The sequence below is a fragment of the Python bivittatus genome, unplaced genomic scaffold (assembly GCF_059951505.1).
Source record: "Python bivittatus isolate LINGU-HERP-01145 unplaced genomic scaffold, Pbiv_v1 ctg000080_np1212, whole genome shotgun sequence".
Taxonomy (NCBI): domain Eukaryota; kingdom Metazoa; phylum Chordata; class Lepidosauria; order Squamata; family Pythonidae; genus Python; species Python bivittatus.
Window position 1 is genome coordinate 76,638,530 of NW_028277035.1, and position 8,988 is coordinate 76,647,517.

The following is an 8,988-nucleotide window of genomic DNA, read 5'->3' on the forward strand; positions in this document are numbered from 1 at the left end:
AATTTTGACTGGTCCAGGCAGAGGGCCTTTTCCGCTGTGGCCCCCACCCTATGGGAAAATCTGCCTCCCAAGGTCCAGTGTGCCCCCACTTCCATGGCCTTCAGGAAAGGGGTCAAATCCTGGTTGGGCCAGATGGGAGCTCGCACCAGTTGAGGTGGCTTGTGGGATGATTGACCTTGCTCCCCCCTCATCATCTTGAATGTTTTTAGTATTTATGTACAGGGTTTGTTTTTTATACTTGATTTTTAATGGATTAATTTATTTTAATTATTTATGGGGTATTTTTAATTGTTGATGGGTTTTTTTGATTCTAACTGTGAGCGGCCCAGAGTCACCCACTGGGGGGAGATGGGCGGCATACAAATTTAATAATAAAATAAAATAAAATAAAAATAAATAAAAAAAATTGCATTCCCTTCTCCAATGTTTCCTCACAATAAAAACATTGTGAGAAAGGTTAGTCTGAGAGAAAGAATGACTAGCTCAGTCACTCAGTGAACTTCCAGTGCTGGGGGTGGATTTGAACCTGGGTTTCTTTGGTCTCAATCCAAGACTTTAACCACAAAGCCACCCTGCCTTTCTATATATGGTATATCTCCATTGCTTGGGACATTGAGCTCAGGTGGAGATGAGAAAGAGGAACAAGAGAAGTTGCTCGGGAGCTTATATTCCACACACAAGAAGAAGATGTAATGGAATAATGCTCTACACAGCACTGGTGAGACCACATTTGGAATACTGTATCCAGTTCTGGTCACTCCACACACAGACACACAAAAAGATGCTGAGGCCCTAGAAAGGGTATAGAGAAGAACAAAAAAGATGATAAGGGGTCTGGAGGCTAAAATCTATGAAGAACAGCTAAAGGAACTAGGTATGTTTAGCTTGACGAAGAGAAGACTGAGGGGATACATGATAGCAGTCTTCCAATACTTGAAGGGCTGCCACAGGGAAGAGGGTGTTGATTTATTCTCCATAGCACCTGAGGGTAGGACTAGAAGCAATGGGTGGAAGCTCGTCAGAGGGTTATCCAACCTGGAAATAAGGAGGAATTTCCTGACAGTGAGAATTATTAAGCAGTGGAACAGCTTGCCTCCCTGAGTTGTGAGTGCTCCATCACTGGAGATTTTCAAGTAAAGATTGGACAACCATTTATCCAAGATGTTATGAGGACTCCTGCCTTGGGCAGGGGGTTGGAATAGAAGACCTCCAAAGTTCCTTCCAACCCTATGATTCTATGATTCTATGAACTTGAATGTAAACAGCACCATGAATAAAATATATAGGTTGATAGTTTCTGGCTTGATTGATATCAAGCCAGATTGTTATTTTCAGTTATGACACTGACAATGTGTAGCATGACAAAGAAGCATTCTTAGCTGCTTTCACTTGACATGCAAGTAATTTTTTAATGTCACAATGAGAACACATTAGGTTAAGAATTTACCTGTCTGAAGCACAAGAAAAGATCCCATACAAACACACAGTCCAAGCTGCATAGCTGGCATATGCTTTTCAAAGGGAATAAAGATATATTGATAATAAATAATGTCCGGCCTTTCATGGCACTAAACTCAGCTGCAGTGAGAGCTCCATTTCAGATTACTGTAATAAATAAAGCAGCATTCTATGGCATTCATCTCTAAATTTAAACGCTGAGACAAACCCAATAAATGTTGAATTAAATTCTTGGAATATCTGCTTTGCAGATTAAAGACATATATACAGATTGATCCTTAAAGATGATGCTGTATAATGAAAAACTTAGTAAAAGCAGAAAAATTTGTTTCAGAACTTCAGAATCTAGGGTTATTAGCTCCAATGTTATAAAAAATTTATAAAACTTTAGGAGTTATTGGTATTTTCTTTGCTTTGGTGCAATTTGTGAAGCTTGCAAGGTGCCACTTAATGAAAGCTTTATATTTGTCCCATTGATAACGGAATGAAGAAAATCCACATACTGTGTCCCTCATGTGTTTCCAGTGTCTCATTTAGGCTGCAGTCCTATTTTAAAAATAATTGTTATTGAAAGTTTTAATAACAGTAGTAAAAGAAAATACAAACTAAACTCAGAAAGAAAGGAAAGAAAAAAGTGAATAAAAGCTGTACAGAAAAAAAGAGAAAAGAAAGAAAAGAAAAAGAAAAAAGAAATACAAAGAAGTAACTTCCAATCTTCATCACAAGTACAAACTTAATAATTCATCACCCCCTATAACATTACATGCAAGTATTTCTTCTTCCCATAACCCAGATGCAAATCTGTAAATCATTAACATTTCAGTCCTAGTGTCAGCAGAAAGTCCACAAAAGGATCCCAGATTTATATAAACATATCTTATTTTAACCTTGATCAAACAAACCAACTTTGTACTCTTTCCTTTTGCTTCTAACGTTCTTAATCTTTAGTTCATTCAGATGTTGTCATAGGATTTGATCTTTCTTGCATTTTTCTTTTTCCCACCTCAAAGATTTCTTGAAGACTTTAACCAACTTCTTTTGTAGGTCCAGTAAAATGTCCTTATCAAGGTAAATTTCTTTGCTTGTCATTTGTATTTCCACTTTAGTTGTTTTCTCTTATTTCCTGGACTTCTGCAAATTCTTTGTTCTGATATTTCTGCATCAGGCAAAATTTGTTTCATCTCTTTATCTTGTAAATGTTCCATGATGTTCTCTTTTATGTCAGTAATTTCTTCTTTAATATCTTTAGGACAAAATCTATTCATACAGGCATGCACCACTGTTGAGATTGAAGCATCTAGTTTTTGACACCATTCTTCAAAAATCTCCTGAAGTATTTCAAATGTCAAAGTGTTTTCTATAGTTTTGCAAATTCCAGTGCTGACCAAAAACTAGAGACAGGGTTTTTTTTTCCTTTTCCCTTTCTGCCCGGAATCTTTAATCTCCTATAGTATTCAATTTCTGAAATCATAAATTCTCAAGTTGCTGTTTTGACTTTAAGATAAACTAAACAAATTGATTCCCATGAATGAGTTGGTCATTCATATAATTGTTTCCAAAATCTTATAGCAAAAGTCCTTATGTTCCAATATTCAAAGTTTGTCTGGTCTCTTAATTCATTTATAACTCTCTTAAATCCTATTCTTATTTAGCTTTTTGCCATTTATTTCTAATTCTCTTTTTTTTTTGCCATTTATTTCTAATACTTTAAGTTCTTAAGCTTAGTTAATTTTTCTTTTATTCAAGAACAAAGGTAAACTCTTTTGAAGAACTAATATTCTTGAGGTAGTTGAATAGGTAATTTCTGAAAGTGATTAGAAAGTGAGTTAGTGATCCCAGTGTCCTTTAAAAGACTCTGCCACGGTTGAGAGCATGGTGGTTCCCTTCATCTCTGAGTGCTCAAACCCATGGGAAACTGCTGTCCTATGGTCTCCTCATAAGGAGTAGCCATCTGGAGCACAAGTGGGCTATCTTCTCTTTATCCAGAGAGGTTCCATGGGACCAGTCTACTCACTGATCCTTTGGTCTTAGTCACAATCATAATCTCTGCTGATTTAGAGATGTCTCAGCATGCCATTCGTCACCCAGAAGCTGTCCTAATTTAGGCTGTAGTCCTGTGGGCCTGAGGGATTTCCAGTGTACCCTGGTTAGATCTGATCCCTTCTGAGGGGGAAAGAGAAGTCTCTCGTTGAAGGGGAAGATCCCACTCTAGATGGTTGATCCCAGCGAACCTCCAAGAGGTTTGTACTGACCTCCAAGAGTCTTGCACTGGCATTGAAATTTTGATTTCTAGAGAGAGAGAAAGGGGGCCAAGTGTGGGCAGGACAATGAAATTGTTCATTTGCCCTCTGAAAGCAGGATGCACAAAACAGCATGTCAGATTAAAACACGCAATTGAAGACTCTGAAATTATGTGGGAATATCAACAACAACAACAATGGCATGCATCAAGTTTATCAACATCAGTTGTATCAGACAAGTGCAGGCATAAATATAACATGCAGTCAATAAAGGAGATGAACACAATGCTTTCTTACATTAGGCAACACATACACATTTCTTCATATTAGTCTCTTAAAAAAGGAGTCACCACAATGTACTCTGTCAAATCCTGGGCTTCAGTTTTGGCAGTTTGCTTGTTTGTTTATAGCCCTTGCAAAATTATTTCATACATAAACACACATACACACACTGTTCTCCTTAAGATGTTTTAGTCTGATTGCTCCACTCTTATAGTTATGATAATACTATTTCAAGTCAGTTCATGCAGAATGAGTCTGTAGCCCAGACTTCACCAGTGTGGTATCTTCCAAATATATTGGGATTGCAGCTTTCCAAAGTTCCAAGGAAAGTTCCTAGGAGTTGCAGTCCAAAGGTGCTGAAGAACACTGTATTAGGGAATGCTGGGACTAGAAAATCCAAAGGATCATACAAAAAGGATTTATTTGTTCTACCGTTTGTTGTCTTATCCTGGGCAGTGGAAACTCTAAAACTTCTGAGTCTGTGCCAAGAACTCTGCAAAATCTTCTCTCTGTTATTAGCTAAAGTACCTTCTAATGAGAAAGGGGAAAAAAAGTCCATTACCTGAATTCTAAATATTTTGTAGTATAGGGGAAAAAAGGACACCAAATGTGCATTTAGCATTTAGTAAATAGGAACTCAATATCAGATGATCTTTAAATATATGAGAAAGGTAATTAAGGTTCTAAGAGCAGGCTTATCCTTTTTCTGGTAGGATTTCAGTCAGGCAACAGAAGACACAAACAAGAAGCAAAACAGGATTCTGTTCTTTTGATAGAAGTCATACAAGGAAGTTAAACGGATGCCTTCTTTGATGCTCAGGTTCTCAACTGAACTTCATTTATTATATCAATTAAATATTTTATTATTAAATAATAACAATAATTGCTATTTTAATTAATTATTAGTTGTAAATGATGGAAAACAAACATCTGGCAAAGCAACGCACCAGCCTCCAGTATCATCTTTATTCATTCCATACATTTTATAAAAATGCCTTAGGGCCCCACCTGACCTATATAGATATTACAAAATAAAAATGTTTGCTGAATGCAACCCAGTGCCCTGAAAAAAATACAAAAGTAAATGGCCGCGAGAGTGGGGGCTATTAATGGGGATATCAGAAAATAATCTCAACGCTGTCTCTTCCAGTAAATGTGTATTTTATGACTTCCACATCCACCAGGACAACCATCTTAGGAGTCAGCAAGCCTTCCCATGGCAGCCATTTTGTGAGGCCACTTATGACATGCTCTGAAGAGTCCAAATGTGCCTACCCTGAGGTGTAATATCCATCTCAATGGTTTCAGAAGGCAGTATTTTGCGGTGACTAGAAACATTCAGACTCTTGGAAGTAGGAAACTATTATTCAAAAAAGAAAGAAACAATCATGCAATAAATGTTAGCCATTCAGATTTCTGACAGTACCTTTACCATAAAACCCTGAATATAGAGTATAATATTCATACCCCAGAGCAATGGAGACCAGAGGACATTCTAGCAGAAAATAATGCTTTGCCGCAGATCTTTAGGCAGCTGTGTCCAATCAATAATCTTTCTCTCCAAAGAATATTTTCAAGTATCAAAAGAGTTTTTGAAAAAAACATAAGCAGCATTACCTTTTGCATAATTTCAAACAATAATTTAGAAATAGAGGAATGCTGTGTATATGGTTATTTGGCTGTCATATAAACCTTTGAAAGGAAGAAAGGGAACACAGATAAAACATTTTATACATTAGCACCTGAAACAAAACATTATATACAATTCCATCATTCTTTCTCTGAAAAAAAAAAACAGAATTTTAAACCCATTTGGGATATTTTTTCTCTCGTCTATTTCTTTTTTGTCCATCTGCTTTTCTTCTGGCAGATGAAAAGACAAATGTTCCCCAAAAATATGTTGCAAAATCCCAATACAATGTGTGGCAAATGTCCTAAAATAATAATAAATAAAATAAACAATGAGGCATTTCCCTAAAGGTAAATAGGGTTGAGTTAGATGAAGCTCCTACTCACGCATTATAGAAATGGCCACTACTCATGGCAAGTCTTCAGGCAAGATGTGGACAACCTTCTCTTGTGGATGGTCTAGCTCAGGATTTTCTGCATCAAGTTTGATGAGACTAGATGACCTGCAAGACCTCTTTAAGAACCCTTGTCAAAAACATTTTGACCCAACATGCAGATAGGCACATTCAATGACACACCCTTTTTTTTTTTTGGTCTAGGCCAGTATTTCTCAACCTTGCTGAGTTTAAGATGGGTGGACCTCAGCTTCCAGAATTCCCCAGCCAGCATGGTTGGCTGGGGAATTCTGAGAGTTGAAGTCCACCCATCTTAAACTTGCCAAGGTTGAGAAACAATGGTCTAGCCATACATGCCATAGAAATCTTGAATATGTTCAGCTTATGTTTATTTGTGAGCAAGAAACTAAACTCATCTGCAAATATTTTCAACACATATGACTATTTAAATATGGGTATCCAGTTAATTATTACAAGGAAAGTACATATAGGTACAGTGATCATATTTTCTTGGGGAAAAAAATAAAGGACAATCCTGAGAAAGGGGAAAATCTGGAAGAGGTTCATAAGGATAAAAAAAAATTGGTTTATGTTTATAACTTTGCTTTACAAAGGAAAATTCAAGAGCAAAACCAAGAAAAACTTTACAACAATGCATAGTTTAATAAAGAACAGCTTTCTGAAATAAAGGACAGTCCTTTATAAAAAAAAAAAAGGACCTATGTACATATAGGTAAGGTTTTTATATATACAATAATTGGAAGCAGCCTTGACTTTGAGGTTAAGAAACAAATACTGAATACAGGAGCCATACAAATGAAAGTAGCAGCTAGGCTACTTTGGTATCTTAATGGTATCTCTTCAACTAAGAGAAGGAGCTTTCTGGAAGAGATGACTCACCAAAGTTTCTGAGTTGCTGCCTCTTCTCAACAAAGTAGATTTTCAGAGAAAGGAAGAACATGACCTTTGGGCACATGAAGGACAGGTCCCATTTTGCCAGCACATCGATATCAAGTGGAGCCCAAGGGCCCTTTTATGGAATAACTTGGCTGGATTGTAAAGCTAGCTGGGCAGCTACAGCAGGGATTTCTGGTACCCTGGGTTCTCCCAAAGGTTGCATTCCAGATAAGGAGAATAAGGACTTCTGAGAACCTGAGACAGCTGCAGCACCAGGGTGCATTTGATTTATGTATTCCAATGGCTGCTTTGAAGGTAACAGACAGGCGTAACATGAGAGGAGCTGCATGTCTGAAATTGAAGGCAGGGAGAGCCAGCAGACACACAGAATGTATAATGAGGCCATTTAAAGGGAGCCATGAAGCTGTCCCACCTCAACCAAAACATCTGTGGTGTGGAATGGTATAAAAAATTGGAGAAAAAAGATTATTTGGTAAAAGCATTTAGCTAGGATTGGAAACTTCTGTGCGTAGATATCCAAATGTCCTGGGCAGACATTCTCCTCTGGTATGTAGAGGACCAAAGCTCAGTGAATGATCTGAATAGATTTCTCTCATATGTTGCATGGTGAATGTTATTGCACTCCCAAATGTTTAACCTGAAAGTTTATTCTGAATGAAGGAATGAAGGAATGGATAAAGAATAAAACTGATGTAACAGGGGCCAACATTTTCTAGATTAGTGAGAAGTATTCTGGCTGGCTTCTAAGATGATGAACAAGTTAATACCTGTTAAATCAGAAAGATAGGAAGAAAAAGCCAGAATTTCAAATCTGAGCCCTGACATACAGATAGTTTGACTGCTGTATATTGCAGTAGGCAGATCTTCTGTCATACATGGCTTCATTTGCATCTGCAATAATCTCTACGCCAGTGTTTCTCAACCTTGGCAGCTTGAAGATGTGTGGACTTCAACTACCAGGATTCCTCAGCCGTCATGCTGTCTGGGGAATTCTGGGAGTTGAAGTCCACACATCTTCAAGTCTCCAGGGTTGAGAAACAATGTTCTACACTAACCAAGTTGTGTCCAAAAATCTACTACCAAGTAAGGCAACTTCAGTCTAGAGAGCCTGGATTTACAGTCATGTTGGGCTGAACTGTGATAGGAAAAATTAAAAATTCAGTGTTGTGGGGAAAGGAAGTACTTTTCACAATAGGAAAATCTATCACTTATTTGTTTACTGGTTATATATTTCATGTTACATACATTTTAATGCAAACCTATCACATTTGCACTTCCCAAGTGACATTTATTTATTTTATTTATTTCATTAAATGTATTATGGCTGCTCACTCCATTTGACCCTGGGCAGTTTACAAAATCCAAATATACAGTTAAAACAGTTATATATAACAGAACATGATGACCTGGGTATGTGACAGACATACAAATAAAACTGCAGTTTTCTTATAATTCTGAATTTCATGATGCACTTTTTCAGATAAATATACACACCCCAAAGCATCAAAATATTGGAGAAGATTGCAGGAAAAAAAAAATTGCATTGTGTTAGTAAAACTGCTTGTACAAATGTGTATGTTTTCTAAAATGCATAAAAAACATTAGGAGAATTCTCATGTGGACTTTCTAAAAGCTAATAGGGAAATGAAATGGAAGGAAGGTTAGAAAACTTAGAAATGAACAAATTAAACGTGTCAGATTTGTCTGTTCTTTAAGGTTATTGATCATTGTCATAAATTTCTCCACCTAATGACAGCTAAATGTTATGAAAATGCAAGTATAAAAATATATAGTACAACATTTTGAAGGTCTCTCAAGAAATCTTTGAGACAGCAGCATATTGATAAAATTGGGGAGATTATAATTATGTACAAATGTTCTCAAGAGCAAACCTTTTAACCATTTCTTTCCAGTTTTCTTTGTGAGGATGGCTTTGAATACCAGTACATTATTTCTCTCCTTTTATTGAGAAGTAAGAATTGTTGTGTTTGATAGGTCTTAAGCACAAAGACAAAGAAAAGTATCACAATCAAAGATATCAAAAAATAGATAACTAGAAAAGAAAG